General features: G+C 38.9%; 1 protein-coding gene and 1 long non-coding RNA gene across 9 annotated transcripts in view; one reads left to right on the forward strand and one right to left on the reverse strand.

Moving 5' to 3' along the window:
- Tpk1 (thiamin pyrophosphokinase 1) overlaps positions 1–17,630 on the reverse strand; it is a 387,559-nt gene that overhangs the window by 63,623 nt on the left and 306,306 nt on the right. The gene's annotated exons all lie outside the window — the stretch shown is intronic.
- LOC108350700 (uncharacterized) overlaps positions 15,390–17,630 on the forward strand; it is a 43,914-nt gene continuing 41,673 nt past the window's right edge. For all 5 annotated transcript variants that reach the window (XR_010066146.1, XR_010066145.1, XR_005503540.2 and 2 more), the window contains exon 1: positions 15,390–15,492. This is a non-coding gene — a long non-coding RNA (uncharacterized LOC108350700). The remainder of the gene's footprint in view (positions 15,493–17,630) is intronic.

The raw sequence follows: 17,630 nt of genomic DNA on the forward strand, positions 1-17,630 counted from the left end.
TTTTTGGGTAATGAACTTCTGCTTCATTCCCTTTGCCATCGTGCCATTGACTTTTCTCATTATAGGATTCATGTAGGTAAAGCGCACTTGCTCATTTAAAATGTTGTTAACTACCTAAGCTACACATTGCATTTATGTAGACCCGTACGGGCATCTGATCCGAGGACAACGCTGTCATGAAGGAATAGAAAGGAGATGACAGGGCCTGACAAGGATCCTGAAAAGCTGGCATGATTAAGGATCCAAAAGAAAGAGAACATCTCACTTGGTAAGGGATAGTGTGATTTGCATACAATGTGATTTAAACTGGCATTTAAAACTAGTGGAGGTGTTAATGGGAAAACATTCTAGCAACACCCGGGATGGAGTCACATGATATGGGGTGGTGGTGATATAATGCTGAATGTCAAATGCTTTAAAAGGCTCCCAGGAGAACAGAACAAAACACATCAATTAAATCATTAGAATAAAATACACAGAATAATGGAAGAGATGAAAATGATTTGGAAATGACTTATCCACTTTTTCCAGATAGCAGTGGATGGTGGCAAAGTGATGATGGTTTCTATTCACATTACAATTACAGGAGCATCAAATTTGATGAGAAGGCTGCCAGAGCCACCCTAGTCTGTACTCTCATAATCCTATAAGCAAAAGGCCAACCTTCTCACCATACAACTTTTGTACTGGGTGTGCCCATTCAGATGAGCCCCATGTATTTAGTTACCATTGTCATGAATGTAGTGGAAACTAAGACACATTTGTCCTTATAGAGGACCTGCCTTTGGTAGGACAGAAGTCAGTAGAAGTAGGAGAGAGCTCATTTTTCACCTTTCTTGACTGTTGGTCAAATTTAAGTTGGCCAGAACTCGTTTTTTTTTTTCTGTCTGGAAAGACATGTCACTTGTACTCTGCAAGTAAGTAATTTTCTAAATAGGTAAGTAAAATTGCTTAACAATTTTATCTGGTTAAAAAAAAAAACAAAACAGAACAGAACAACACAACACAACACAAAAGAACACAAACCCAGAAAGTAAATTAGATAACTTAAGATGGCTTAGGGGATAAAGGTACTTGCTGAATCTGAGTAGCATCCCCCAAATTCACAAGTGGAGGGCATGAATGACTCCACAAGGTTGACCTTGGAACTTTATATTTATCACACACACACACACACACACACACACACACACACACACACACTAAATAAATAAACAGAAAGCTTCTCCATTTGATAATTTTATATAAGTACCCCCTTAAGACACAAACACACACACACACACACACACACACACACACACACACACACAGAGGAAACAAGCATTAGTGAGGGTTAATAACAAATTGTTATTTCAAGATGAATTGTAAGATGTAAAGATAATTTGCAAATCCTAGTCTTCGGGGCTCAAAGCCATCACTATGCAGTGAACTGAGTCATAAACAACTTACTTAGAAAAGAAACATATACAGCAGTGCGGACCCCCAACAGCTCCCACAGAGGTCCTCAAGTCTCATCTTATCTCAGTTTCTCTTGCATTTTAGACTGCTACCAGAAAAGACACTAGGAAAGAAATCAAGCTCCTGGCTTTTATTATCTGGGTGCATTCCGTCTCCAGCTTTACCAGTTCTCAAAATGAAGAAAGTCTTAGTAGTCTCCCACTAGTTCCTGGTGTGATAAGAATCGATGTGACTTCATAGTACTGTCTCAGTCACTGCCGCTGGTGTCAGGACTTGAGCCCTGTTGCCCTCTTCCCTTCATATCAGTAACTGAAGTAAACAGCTATACACTTCCTTTATTTCTGTTACATTTCAAGGAAAGCTCACTGTAGGAGTAACAGATGGCAAGTTCCTTTAAACAATGATCCCTAGACGTGAATTTTGTCAGTCGGTCTGAAGTGTTGAAACACTGTCATTTTGCTGCTTTGTAATGTTGAAATCAGAGATGGTTGTGTTCTTTAGTTGGCTTAATTAGACACTTGTCTGGAGAGTTCTTTGCTAGTCTTTGCTGTTTTCCATTAGCTTAAGAATTTATCCTGTCTGTATGTAATCTTTACCTTGATTATTCTTTGAAATATAGCAAAATACATTTTATGATTATAAAAATATTTACTTTACAACAAACTTTGGGTGCATGCATGCATATACAAATTCACACTTGTGCAAACACATTTCTTAGGTAAAGGAGCTTCTGCTTGGGTTTGCAGGGCTGGCACACCCCCTTCCTTATCTTTTATTTAAGCCTAGTGTTCTCCAAATATTTTCAAATTTCCTTTATTAGCTATCTGACTTCAACAACCTAGAGATCATAGTACCAGCTCCCTGTTGGGAAAGCCACCTGGAGAGGACCATGCAGCCAAAGCATCCTAGCTATAAAACTGTCTTTGAACTGGTTAGTTTTCTTCATGAGTTCAGTATGTATCTTTTCCCCTTGAATTCTTGGTACAGTTTTTTTGAGAAGCCTGATGAATGACAACATCTGGTTTGTAATCAGTCCTGAAATGAGCTATCACAGTGAGCTTAAGTTCTGAGTACAATCCACAGACTGCTGGTCTAGGAGCTAGAAGATTAACTAGTGGCAAGAATATCCTAGGTGATGGCTATATGACTTTGATTCCCAAAGAATTTATTTTATATCTTATCTGCTTTGAGCCTGCCCAATCTGGGTGAAAGTTCATCTTGAAAAAGGACTTTGAGGAGAGAGACCCAACCGCCTGGTCAGGTGGGCACTCCTGAGGCTGCAGAGCGGAAGAGACCACCAACACTGCTCACCCCTGCCCACATCCCTGGCCCAAGAGGAAACTGTATAAGGCCTCTGGGCTCCCGTGGGGGAGGGCCCAGGAGCTGCAGGATCCCTGTGCCTGAGACACCGCCGGACCCTGAAGGAAACAGACCGGATAAACAGTTCTCTGCACCCAAATCCCGTGGGAGGGAGAGCTAAACCTTCAGAGAGGCAGACAGGCCTGGGAAACCAGAAGAGACTGCTCCCTGCACACACATCTCGGACGCCAGAGGAAAAAGCCAAAGACCATCTGGAACCCTGGTGCACTGAAGCTCCCAGAAGGGGCAGCACAGGTCTTCCTGGTTGCTGCCTCCGCAGAGAGGCCTAGGGCAGCACCCCACCAGCGAACTTGAGCCTCGGGACCACAGGTAAGACCAAATTTTCTGCTGCAAGAAAGCTGCCTGGTGAACTCAAGACACAGGCCCACAGGAACAGCTGAAGACCTGTAGAGAGGAAAAACTACACGCCCGAAAGCAGAACACTCTGTCCCCATAACTGACTGAAAGAGAGGAAAACAGGTCTACAGCACTCCTGACACACAGGCTTATAGGACAGTCTAGCCACTGTCAGAAATAGCAGAACAAAGTAACACTAGAGATAATCTGATGGCGAGAGGCAAGCACAGGAACCCAAGCAACAGAAACCAAGACTACATGCCATCATCGGAGCCCAATTCTCCCACCAAAACAAACATGGAATATCCAAACACACCAGAAAAGCAAGATCTAGTTTCAAAATCATATTTGATCATGATGCTGGAGGACTTCAGGAAAGACCTGAACACACTTAGGGAAGCACAGGAAAACATTAATAAACAAGTAAAAGCCTACAGAGAGGAATCGCAAAAATCCCTGAAAGAATTCCAGGAAAACACAATCAAACAGTTGAAGGAATTAAAAATGGAAATAGAAGCAATCAAGAAAGAACACATGGAAACAACCCTGGATATAGAAAACCAAAAGAAGAGACAAGGAGCTGTAGATACAAGCTTCACCAACAGAATACAAGAGATGGAAGACAGAATCTCAGGAGCAGAAGATTCCATAGAAATCATTGACTCAACTGTCAAAGATAATGTAAAGCGGAAAAAGCTACTGGTCCAAAACATACAGGAAATCCAGGACTCAATGAGAAGATCAAACCTAAGGATAATAGGTATAGAAGAGAGTGAAGACTCCCAGCTCAAAGGACCAGTAAATATCTTCAACAAAATCATAGAAGAAAACTTCCCTAACCTAAAAAAAGAGATACCCATAGACATACAGGAAGCCTACAGAACTCCAAATAGATTGGACCAGAAAAGAAACACCTCCCGTCACATAATTGTCAAAACACCAAACGCACAAAATAAAGAAAGAATATTAAAAGCAGTAAGGGAAAAAGGTCAAGTAACATATAAAGGGAGACCTATCAGAATCACACCAGACTTCTCGCCAGAAACTATGAAGGCCAGAAGATCCTGGACTGATGTCATACAGACCCTAAGAGAACACAAATGCCAGCCCAGATTACTGTATCCAGCAAAACTCTCAATTAACATTGATGGAGAAACCAAGATATTCCATGACAAAACCAAATTTACACAATATCTTTCTACAAATCCAGCACTACAAAGGATAATAAATGGTAAAGCCCAACATAAGGAGGCAAGCTATACCCTAGAAGAAGCAAGAAACTAATCGTCTTGGCAACAAAACAAAGAGAATGAAAGCACACAAACATAACCTCACATCAAATATGAATATAACGGGAAGCAATAATCACTATTCCTTAATATCTCTCAATATCAATGGCCTCAACTCCCCAATAAAAAGACATAGATTAACAAACTGGATACGCAACGAGGACCCTGCATTCTGCTGCCTACAGGAAACACACCTCAGAGACAAAGACAGACACTACCTCAGAGTGAAAGGCTGGAAAACAACTTTCCAAGCAAATGGTCAGAAGAAGCAAGCTGGAGTAGCCATTCTAATATCAAATAAAATCAATTTCCAACTACAAGTCATCAAAAAAGATAAGGAAGGACACTTCATATTCATCAAAGGAAAAATCAACCAAGATGAACTCTCAATCCTAAATATCTATGCCCCAAATACAAGGGCACCTACTTATGTAAAAGAAACCTTACTAAAGCTCAAAACACACATTGCACCTCACACAATAATAGTGGGAGATTTCAACACCCCACTCTCATCAATGGACAGATCATGGAAACAGAAATTAAACAGTGATGTAGACAGACTAAGAGAAGTCATGAGCCAAATGGACTTAACGGATATTTATAGAACATTCTATCCTAAAGCAAAAGGATATACCTTCTTCTCAGCTCCTCATGGTACTTTCTCCAAAATTGACCATATAATTGGTCAAAAACCGGGCCTCAACAGGTACAGAAAGATAGAAATAATCCCATGCGTGCTATCGGACCACCACGGCCTAAAACTGGTCTTCAATAACAATAAGGGAAGAATGCCCACATATACGTGGAAATTGAACAATGCTCTACTCAATGATAACCTGGTCAAGAAAGAAATAAAGAAAGAAATTAAAAACTTTTTAGAATTTAATGAAAATGAAGATACAACATACTCAAACTTATGGGACACAATGAAAGCTGTGCTAAGAGGAAAACTCATAGCGCTGAGTGCCTGCAGAAAGAAACAGGAAAGAGCATATGTCAGCAGCTTGACAGCACACCTAAAAGCTCTAGAACAAAAAGAAGCAAATACACCCAGGAGGAGTAGAAGGCAGGAAATAATCAAACTCAGAGCTGAAATCAACCAAGTAGAAACAAAAAGGACCATAGAAAGAATCAACAGAACCAAAAGTTGGTTCTTTGAGAAAATCAACAAGATAGATAAACCCTTAGCCAGACTAACGAGAGGACACAGAGAGTGTGTCCAAATTAACAAAATCAGAAATGAAAAGGGAGACATAACTACAGATTCGGAGGAAATTCAAAAAATCATCAGATCTTACTATAAAAACCTATATTCAACAAAATTTGAAAATCTTCAGGAAATGGACAATTTCCTAGACAGATACCAGGTATCGAAGTTAAATCAGGAACAGATAAACCAGTTAAACAACCCCATAACTCCTAAGGAAATAGAAGCAGTCATTAAAGGTCTCCCAACCAAAAAGAGCCCAGGTCCAGACGGGTTTAGTGCAGAATTCTATCAAACCTTCATAGAAGACCTCATACCAATATTATCCAAACTATTCCACAAAATTGAAACAGATGGAGCCCTACCGAATTCCTTCTACGAAGCCACAATTACTCTTATACCTAAACCACACAAAGACACAACAAAGAAAGAGAACTTCAGACCAATTTCCCTTATGAATATCGACGCAAAAATACTCAATAAAATTCTGGCAAACCGAATTCAAGAGCACATCAAAACAATCATCCACCATGATCAAGTAGGCTTCATCCCAGGCATGCAGGGATGGTTTAATATACGGAAAACCATCAACGTGATCCATCATATAAACAAACTGAAAGAACAGAACCACATGATCATTTCATTAGATGCTGAGAAAGCATTTGACAAAATTCAACACCCCTTCATGATAAAAGTCCTGGAAAGAATAGGAATTCAAGGCCCATACCTAAACATAGTAAAAGCCATATACAGCAAACCAGTTGCTAACATTAAACTAAATGGAGAGAAACTTGAAGCAATCCCACTAAAATCAGGGACTAGACAAGGCTGCCCACTCTCTCCCTACTTATTCAATATAGTTCTTGAAGTTCTAGCCAGAGCAATCAGACAACAAAAGGAGATCAAAGGGATACAGATCGGAAAAGAAGAGGTCAAAATATCACTATTTGCAGATGACATGATAGTATATTTAAGTGATCCCAAAAGTTCCACCAGAGAACTACTAAAGCTGATAAACAACTTCAGCAAAGTGGCTGGGTATAAAATTAACTCAAATAAATCAGTTGCCTTCCTCTATACAAAAGAGAAACAAGCCGAGAAAGAAATTAGGGAAACGACAACCTTCATAATAGACCCAAATAATATAAAGTACCTCGGTGTGACTTTAACCAAGCAAGTAAAAGATCTGTCCAATAAGAACTTCAAGACACTGAGGAAAGAAATTGAAGAAGACCTCAGAAGATGGAAAGATCTCCCATGCTCATGGATTGGCAGGATTAATATGGTAAAAATGGCCATTTTACCAAAAGCAATCTACAGATTCAATGCAATCCCCATCAAAATACCAATCCAATTCTTCAAAGAGTTAGACAGAACAATTTGCAAATTCATATGGAATAACAAAAAACCCAGGATAGCTAAAGCTATCCTCAACAATAAAAGGACTTCAGGGGGAATCACTATCCCTGAACTCAAGCAATATTACAGAGCAATAGTGATAAAAACTGCAGGGTATTGGTACAGAGACAGACAGATAGAACAATGGAATAGAATTGAAGACCCAGAAATGAACCCACACACCTATGGTCACTTGATTTTTGACAAAGGAGCCAAAACCATCCAATGGAAAAAAGATAGCATTTTCAGCAAATGGTGCTGGTTCAACTGGAGGGCAACATGTAGAAGAATGCAGATCGATCCATCCTTATCACCCTGTACAAAGCTTAAGTCCAAGTGGATCAAGGACCTCCACATCAAACCAGACACACTCAAACTAATAGAAGAAAAACTAGGGAAGCATCTGGAACACATGGGCACTGGAAAAAATTTCCTGAACAAAACACCAATGGCTTATGCTCTAAGATCAAGAATCGACAAATGGGATCTCATAAAACTGCAAAGCTTCTGTAAGGCAAAGGACACTGTGGTTAGGACAAAACGGCAACCAACAGATTGGGAAAAGATCTTTACCAATCCTACAACAGATAGAGGCCTTATTTCCAAAATATACAAAGAACTCAAGAAGTTAGACCGCAGGGAAACAAATAACCCTATTAAAAAATGGGGTTCAGAGCTAAACAAAGAATTCACAGCTGAGGAATGCCGAATGGCTGAGAAACACCTAAAGAAATGTTCAACATCTTTAGTCATAAGGGAAATGCAAATCAAAACAACCCTGAGATTTCACCTCACACCAGTGCGATTGGCTAAGATCAAAAACTCAGGTGACAGCAGATGCTGGCGAGGATGTGGAGAAAGAGGAACACTCCTCCATTGTTGGTGGGATTGCAGACTGGTAAAACCATTCTGGAAATCAGTCTGGAGGTTCCTCAGAAAATTGGACATTGAACTGCCTGATGATCCAGCTATACCTCTCTTGGGCATATACCCAAAAGATGCCTCAACATATAAAAGAGACACGTGCTCCACTATGTTCATCGCAGCCTTATTTATAATAGCCAGAAGCTGGAAAGAACCCAGATGCCCTTCAACAGAGGAATGGATACAGAAAATGTGGTACATCTACACAATGGAATATTACTCAGCTATCAAAAACAACGAGTTTATGAAATTCGTAGGCAAATGGTTGGAACTGGAAAATATCATCCTGAGTGAGCTAACCCACTCACAGAAAGACATACATGGTATGCACTCATTGATAAGTGGCTATTAGCCCAAATGCTTGAATTACCCTAGATCCCTAGAACAAAGGAAACTCAAGACGGATGATCAAAATGTGAATGCTTCACTCCTTCTTTAAATGAGGAAAAAGAATACCCTTGGCAGGGAAGGTAGAGGCAAAGATTAAAACAGAGACTGAAGGAACACCCATTCAGAGCCTGCCCCACATGTGGCCCATACATATACAGCCACCCAATTAGACAAGATGGATGAAGCAAAGAAGTGCAGACCGACAGGAGCCGGATGTAGATCGCTCCTGAGAGACACAGCCAGAATACAGCAAATATAGAGGCGAATGCCAGCAGCAAACCACTGAACTGAGAATAGGTCCCCTATTGAAGGAATCAGAGAAAGAACTGGAAGAGCTTGAAGGGGCTCGAGACCCCAAAAGTACAACAATGCCAAGCAACCAGAGCTTCCAGGGACTAAGCCACTACCTAAAGACTATACATGGACTGACCCTGGACTCTGACCCCATAGGTAGCAATGAATATCCTAGTAAGAGCACCAGTGGAAGGGGAAGCCCTGGGTCCTGCTAAGACTGAACCCACAGTGAACTAGTCTATGGGGGGAGGGCGGCAATGGGGGGAGGGTTGGGAGGGGAACACCCATAAGGAAGGGGAGGGGGGAGGGGGATGTTTGCCCGGAAACCGGGAAAGGGAATAACACTCGAAATGTATATATGAAATACTCAAGTTAATAAAAAAAATATTAGAAATTACAGCAAAAAAAAAAATAAAGGATAAATAAAAAAAAGAAAAAAAATCATGGAATGGTGGGGAGAATCATTGCACTGTGAAAAATTATTTGAAATTTGTAAAAGAAAAGCAAAATAGCAACATGATATAGCAAATATTTTGACTTTGGTGTAAAGCAATCAATTTGAATAAAAATCACTACATTCTGTTTCTATGAATGATATGTTCGACATAGACATCTACAATGATCACACAACTAGTTACTATGAAAATGAATTACTTCTTCTGTTTTTAATTCAGTTGCCAAATATTTTGCTTTAAATGTAACTCACTCTAAATTAACTCTTATTAACATTTTTCTTATTTGTGGCACTTCATGCACAGAACAATAACAACAATGTATATACATGGAGATGTCATGAAATGAAATGGTGGGCCACCGCTTTTGAAAGTAGAAAAAATTTACATAAGGCATTGAGATAAAATTATGAAGGAATTGAGATAAAAATTACAAAGTAAATAAAGAATATGATGCAGAAAAGAAGGTAAGAAGTGCTACCAGAGAGTAAGAGGCCTTCTGTCATTAATTAGTTCGAGGCACACTATGAATAAAGAAAATTAACTCTCCTTAAAAGAAAAGCTTTATGGAATTTTAAGGGAATCATTTGGAAAGGATATATGTGATTTCTTTATAATTTTCAATTATCTCTTGTATATATAATCCAGTATACATAGGCAAGTATTATTTTTATAACATTTATTTGTCTGGGGCTATGTGCTACACAATGCTTATATGGAAGTCAACAGAATTGTGGGAGTTGATTTAAGATTTGTCCTTCTACCACGTGAGTTCTAGGAATTGCACTCAGGTCATCAGTCTTGGCAGCAATATTTTAGCCACTGAGCAATCTCACTGAACCAAATATAAGTAAACCATTGAAAGGATTTGGTTAGAAGCAGCTAAAAATACAGAAGTATTTTGAGGTATTATAACATCTAAAATTATGCTAGGTAATTGCTTACCACAAAATCACACCTATAGATTTACTTATGTAGAACTGTTATAATATTTATGTTTGTCACTGAATTCCTCCCAGGATGCATAATATTTTCAAAATGAAACCATTTTATGCCATGCATCATCATATACACTTCTTTTCACTGTTGGAAAACATTACCTGGAGTATACCATATTATTTCATTGTTTTTCAATTGTTTAGAATATGAGTCATTCCCAATTTGTAGTCATCATTAATAAATGTACTATGAAATTTATTTTATAAAAAAAAAAAAAAAAAAAAAAGAAAAAGGACTTTGAGATAGGCTCTTTTATAATGTCCAAAACTTAAGGAAATAGACAAGGAAATAGACAGTGATTAATTCATCATATGTACACAAAAAACTAAGTTAGAAAATACAAACTTGAACAATCCATTCTGTATTTTCTGTTTTAAATTTTCATCTATAAAATGAGGATAATGATATTCCCTCCACATTAATATCAAGCTTGACTTAGTGACTGAGTTTAGAGAAAGGGTGGGCCAGGACATGTGAAAGAGCTATTCAAAATACAAAGTATTATTACTTGGGACCAGAAGAAAATTATACCCACTGTGCTGTTCCCACAGCAGAGTTTATTCACAGCACTTCTTGATTCTTTCTCTACAATTCACATAATCATGAAAGTTATTGCTTTGTTGTCTGGATATATTAACTGGATGGCTGAGTGCACAAGGCCCACTTCTGAATCAGTGCAAAAATGAAACGTGGAGGAGGGAAAATAGAAAGGGACTCTTGAGCTTCCACTGGAGTCATACTCATCAGTCAACCTGCCCACATAAATACCGGGAAATCAACTCAGTTAAACACGTTGGGAGGCGAACTTGAGTTATGATAGTGTTCCTGAACACAGGTCAATGAAAACCTGGCACGCACACAAACTCCCATTTATCATATTCTCTGTAAATGCCCACTAATTGTTTTCATATTTAAATGGCTAGAATCAACCACAGAAATGTATGTTTTCAGACTGGTGGGCATTTTCTAAAAATACAACAGGATGCTATGACATATTGTAAATTATTGTTGGTTCTTTGTGTTCTCAACAGAATCACAAAAGGGTAAGGTCTTAAAAAAGAAAAGTCATTCAAGTCTGGTTCAAATTCTAAAACACAGAAAACAGTACTGGAACCAGGAGAAAAGTGTGTGTGTGTGTGTGTGTGTGTGTGTGTGTGTGTGTGTGTACATGCACACTTAGTTCTATTTAGTCTTATATGCTTGAAAAAGTAATTTTCTTATAACCACAGTATTTGAAAACCTTTCAGAATTATTTAGAGTTTAAAAAACAAGAAAATTTGTAAACATAAATTATATTCATTTATTTTTGACAACAGTATACACAAAGTATACAAAAAAGAGTTGGTTTCCATGAGTAAAATCCTTCTAAAACGAAAATGTCAGAATTCATCTAAAGTGGAAATTTGATTATCAATAGTCTGTGACAGACAAAAGTCTGTCTTTAAAATATTTATTGATTCTATGTATATGAGTGCACTGTAGCTGTCTTTAGACATATCAGAAGAGAGCATTGTATGCTTATAAACCACCATATGGTTTTTGGGACTTGAACTCAGGACCTCAGGAAGAGCAGTCTGTGCTCTAACCACCAAGCAATCTCTCCAGGCCACAGACAGAAATCTGTGTACTTAATATGAAAACCCATCCTTGTATTGTGGCACAATTGTGCACACGTGGAGTAAAGTGACATTTGTAAAAGCAGTTCCCAGGTAGCTACAAGGTGTGCACGGGATGCATGAAGCAAATGACAGTCAGCAAACTAGTATTTAAATGGCTTTCATTTCCTGAGATTCTAATGATATATTAGAATTACCAAGAGATTACCAAGAATTATTAGATTACCAAGAGAAAGCTGAGCCTTCTGTCTCCTGCTTCTTTACATCATCGCCCATCAGACTGCTGCCTGTCTTGAGTAGAAAGCACTAGCCTCTCCCATAAGGACAGCCTCTGACAGTTAGAATCAGTAGTAAAATAATCAAGATCATGGATAAGAGACACCACTACTAAGAGAATGATTAAATCCACAAGTGGGTGGAGCTATAGCTTTGGTCTAAGGGATTCCTTACACATCCCAGTATACATTTAGCTAAACCTAAAATAAGCCTTGGGCCAAAGAAATCAGACTGAATGGGAGTTGTGACTCTCACAAAATGAACCATGTCCATGAGATCAATTCTTTTTTATCCTTAGTCTTTACCACTAGTGCCCAAAAGTCATGATGAATAATAACACTGAGATGGATTTCCTAAAGAATATGAATAGCCTGGATGCCTACCTTCAGAGTGATAGTGAAAGGGCAGTGTCAAACTTCTTTGGGATTGCTAGTGTACACCGAATCAATGATGTTATTTTAGAACATTACTGAGTCTACTGATGAGGAACCTAATATTGCAGGTTGAACTGACAGCCCATATTCAATGTTCAATTACTCCCTCTAGACCCTGACAGTAAGGGTCACCACAAATACCTTGAGATGATACTTACCTGGGATGTCTAGGTGATTCTCCTATCATCAAAGATCCCTCAAAAGAGGGAGCCTGAAGATTCAGCATCAGAGAAAAAGTGACCTGACCACCATGTTTACACCTCTAGACTTTCACTCCATGTGTGTAAGTACTGGAGAGAACCTTCTCCTTTTAGTGGACAGTTGTCACGGCAGAGATTCATTGTCAGTCAAGCTGCTGAGCATAAGTGGCTGTTGAATAGGGGTTCATGCTCAGTCACGAATACAAGAAAAGAATCAGTTATTCATACCATTTTCTCTGAGGGTCATGGAACATCTGCAGGAGACAGACGCTTACTCCCAAGGTATGAATCAAGGGATGATGTATAGGGGAGATATTTCTTTCAAAATGAAATATTTCCTCCTGAAGTGAGTTGGAAAGTGCCTAAGATCTAAGAAGCCCAGCAAACAGGAGGATTAGAAAACTTAGAAAATATACAAGGCTTGTGAGGCTCCCTCTGCACTACTGATAGGAGATTCCTTACTGAAGCTGCCTGAAGCCAAGGGAACTCTAGTGATAGAGTTATTGTGAGTCATTACCCACTGAGAGGTTGGATTTTGTGAGGCAGCTGCCCTTGAGTTGCCTGTGCTCCTCTACGTAACCTCTTACTCAGATTCCTATAAGTAACCTTAGTAATCTCACTGGTTTATCATCATAGAATTAGGTAGAATTGTTTCTTTGGTCTGTTGCCAGTGACCTATCAATGTGAATACACACACAATACTGTGAGACAGTGAATGCTTTTCTCCAAAGACTTGAACCAAGGCAATGATGTTCACTTTTACTTATATTCAAATTTCTACTGATGGTTCTAGTCTACATATTTCGGGAGTAAAATAAATTAGAGACATCCAGTTTTCAAAAGAATGAATAAAATCATATTTCCAGACATACTGTCATATGAAAAAATTAAAATGAATCCCCTAAAAAAAACCCACAAAAACTGTTCAGCAAGGCTATTGGGATGAGTATTTTGGTTGTCAACTTGACTACATCTGGAATTAACTAAAACTCTAAAATGGCTGGGTACACCTGTGAGGAAGGTTTGCTTAATTAAACCATTTGAAATAGGAAGATCCACTTTATAATCTGGATCTTCGGGGTGGAAAAACACACTTTTAATCCATATCTTTTGACGTGGGATAACACACATCTAATCTGGGTTAAACCAACTATTAGCCTATATACAGGACCCATAAGAAGGAAGCTCACTCTTTTCCTGTTCTTTCTCTAGCTAGAAGTCCATTCCTTCATTGGCATTAGAGTCTACTTCTTCAGGATTCTCAAAGTATACTGCAGACCAGGAGACATATACTCTCTTGAGAACTGAACAACTACTGGATTTCTGGACCTTCTATTCATAGGTAGCTATTTCTGAATTAGCTGAACCACAGACTGTAAGCACTCTAGTAACTCTCACATATGTTATTGTAGAAAACCCTAATATATCTATAGAACATGAAATAAATTGATACACATTTGATACATGTCAAATAAAATAAAATCACAATAGTTCTGTCACAACTGCGTAAAAACAAAACAAAACTTGGAAATTAATGGCACAAGAGGACTAAACTAAGGCAGTAATGTCATCAAAATATGGCCGAAAATGTTAAAAGACTTGAATAAATGAAAAGCAGTCTGTGTTCACAGATTAGAAGATTTGACACTCATGAGATGGTGATTCTCTACAATGTGATTTACAGAATCTAGACAATCCCTAAGGGAATCATAGCTGATTTCTTTATAGGAACCAACATACTTTGAGTTATTACCTCATATCATTTCTAAAAATTAATATAAAGTAGACAGAACCCAAAGGTAAAATCCTATGAATAGCAACACAGGAGTGAATATTTATGACAATGGACTTGGCAAAAATACTCTTTTACAAAGTGTATGTAGTTTATATCTGTGTGTAAGGGTTGTTGGTATGTGTAGTTATATGGATGTGTATGAGCATGTTTATGTATATACAAGTACATGCACATGGCTAGAGGTAAATACCATGACTTGTTTGTCAGCCTTGTTTACTGACTTGCCAATTAGGCTCGGCAGGTTTGACAACACACTCCAGGATCCATCTACCTCACCTTCCCTGAACTGCTGCTTCTAAGCAGGAGCCACCCACCTGGCTTTTTGCATGGGTTCTGGTGTCATGGGTGTGTGGCACTTTACTAAATGAGTTATCTCCCTAGTACTAGTGCAAAGTCTTTTGTTTGTTCGTTTGCTTTTAGATAAAAGACCATAACAACTTGTGATTCATAAGTGGTAGTGCTGCTATGTTGTGTTACTGAATAATTTTAATTGGTAAAAAAAAATAAAATAGAATAAACACAACATATTTTATTTCTATTATTAATGACCAAACTAGTAAATAGAACCAACAGTCCAAAGGACAGTTAAACAACAGACACATGAATAGTCAGGGCTGCTGAAATAAATCTGCTAACAAAAACCTGTCTAGTCACATGCAATAATACCTCATTTTGTTTGTATAGAAGAAGATGTGTGACTTATTTAAATAGGAACCATATATGATTAGTCAACAGTTAAAACACAAAGTACCCAAGCTACAAAATAACCACAATGAAGAACAGGCTCAATGAGCTGTAGAATCTGGTTGTCCAGACTAGGCATCTGTGATGGTTTGTATATGCTTGGCCCAGGGAGTGGCACTATTAGGAGGTGTGGCCTTGTTGGAGTAGCTGTGTCACAGTGGGCGTGGGCCTAAGACCCTCATCCTTGTTGCCTGGAAGTCAATCTTCCACTAACAGCCTTCAGATGAAGATGGAGAACTCTCAGCTTTGCCTGCACCAGGCCTGCCTGGATGTTACCATGCTCCCGCCTTGATGATAATGGTATGAACCTCTGAACCTGTAAGCCAGCCCTAACTGAATGCTGTTTTTATAAGAGTTGCCTTGGTCATGGTGTCTCTTCACAGCAGTAAAACCGTAACTAAGACAGCAACCTCAACCACTGAAGGATATCCAGAGAGCCGTCTGTCTACATCAATGGCTTCTTAAAATTTTCATGGTAACAAGTGGTTTGAGAACTGAAAAATTTCTGTTAAAGTCTAACTTTGACTCAATCTTACATGTACAATTTCATTATATTTATCTTTTATTTAAATTTATTTTAAATTTTTCTTTTATTAAAAATACAATATATTCTTCATACAATATATTCTGATTATGGTTCCCCTCCTCCAACTCCTCTGTGTTGCTTGCCACTTCTACCTCTCCTATCAGAATCCACATCCTTTCTGTCTCTCCTAAGAAAACACACTGGTAACTTAAAAACAATAATTAATAACATAAAACAATCAGAAAAAAAGCACTATAGAAAAAGCATGAGATACAGATGTAGATGGATGGACATACAGTTAGAGCACAGTCCAGGAATGGAGTTTTATGGGAATTCTGAGTGCTTGTCTCCAAGGAAACAAGACAAGAATCTTGTGACCTTAGTTTCCTCAAAATATAGAACTGTCTTTGGAATGTGCTTTTCTGCTCAGGGGTAGCGTTTGCCCTGGGGCTCATCCTCGTATACTCTCCTCAGTTGATTCTTCTTACCCACAGAGCACATACTGTTTAATGCTCTGAATAAAGTTGGCTACTGCATGAAACTTTAGTCTGATTCACTTTTAGGTCCCACTCTCCCAGGATCATACCAACAACTGGAGTAGTAAGAACATACATATTCCATACACAGGGAATCACTAAAAACAAAACTGGAATTCATAACATTAATGTAAAAACCTATAAGGTTAAAGTAACTGCCCTGTAAAAATCTCATGAGACAAAGAACCTCCATAGACGCCACTGGGGTCGTTGTGTCTTAGTCGTCTACTGTCCAGCATTGGGACTGGCCTCACGAATAGTTTGGATCCCCAGGGACTCCCTTGAGAGAACTGATTTTTCCTCTGTGAGTGGTTATTAGTTGGAAATATCTACTAGGCTGGGAGGGGAAGGGCTGTGTTCCTTTCAGCACTGGGACCTATCTGGGTCAGAACCCTGCGGGCTCTCTGTATGCGGCCACACTCTATGAGAGTTTATATCTGTGTCAGTCCTGCTGTGTTTAGAGGAACTTGTTTCCTTAACTGTCATTCTGTGGAGAATATCCAATAGCCTTGGCAACAGCCTGGGTTGTTTGGGGGTTCCCATGGGTCCTCTTTGGACAACAACTTGATTAGAAATAACCATGTCTGACACTGGAAGCTTCCTTTGGACCCCTTGGGGCTCCACCTCTTCTGTCATTTGGCAATTTCATTTAAATCTCTCTCATACACTAATAGATTTTAGGAAGCTTGTATGGTATTAGTTTCCCTTCAAATGGCCCTTCATACTAGCTGTTTCGCCCTGTACTTCTTCCTTCTCCCCCTCTTCCCTCTCCCTCCCCATTTGATCCTCCTGTTCCTGTCCCCACCCTGTCCATCCATAACTATTCTATTTCCCTTTCCTAAGGAGATATTGATCACTTCCTAGTACCTTACATTAGACTCTGTACATAATGTCTATGCTTCTACAGATTGTAGTGTGGTTATCACTGACTTACAGCTAATATCTACATACAAGGGAATGAAATGTGCTTGTCACTCAGGGTCTGGGTTACCTTACTCAAGATGATATTTTCCTAGCTCTATACATGTGCCTACACATTTCATGATTTCCCTTTTGTTTAATAGCTGAGTAAAGCAGCATCGTGTAAATGTGCCACATTTTCTTTATCTATTCATCTACTGACAGAAGGCTATGCTGTTTCCAACTTCTGGATATTATGAAGACAGCAGCAAGGAACATGATTGAACGGCCATACTGATTTCTATGGTGGCTGTACAAGTCTTCAGTCCCAATAGCAATGGATGAGTTTCCCCCTTACTATATATCCTTGTTAGCACGAGCTGCCATTCGTTTTATTGGTCTTGGGCATTCTGATGGGTGTAACATGAAATCTCAGAGTAGTTTTGATTTGCATTTCTTGGAATTACAGATATGTC

Source organism: Rattus norvegicus, chromosome 4 (genome assembly GCF_036323735.1).
Source record: "Rattus norvegicus strain BN/NHsdMcwi chromosome 4, GRCr8, whole genome shotgun sequence".
NCBI lineage: Eukaryota > Metazoa > Chordata > Mammalia > Rodentia > Muridae > Rattus > Rattus norvegicus.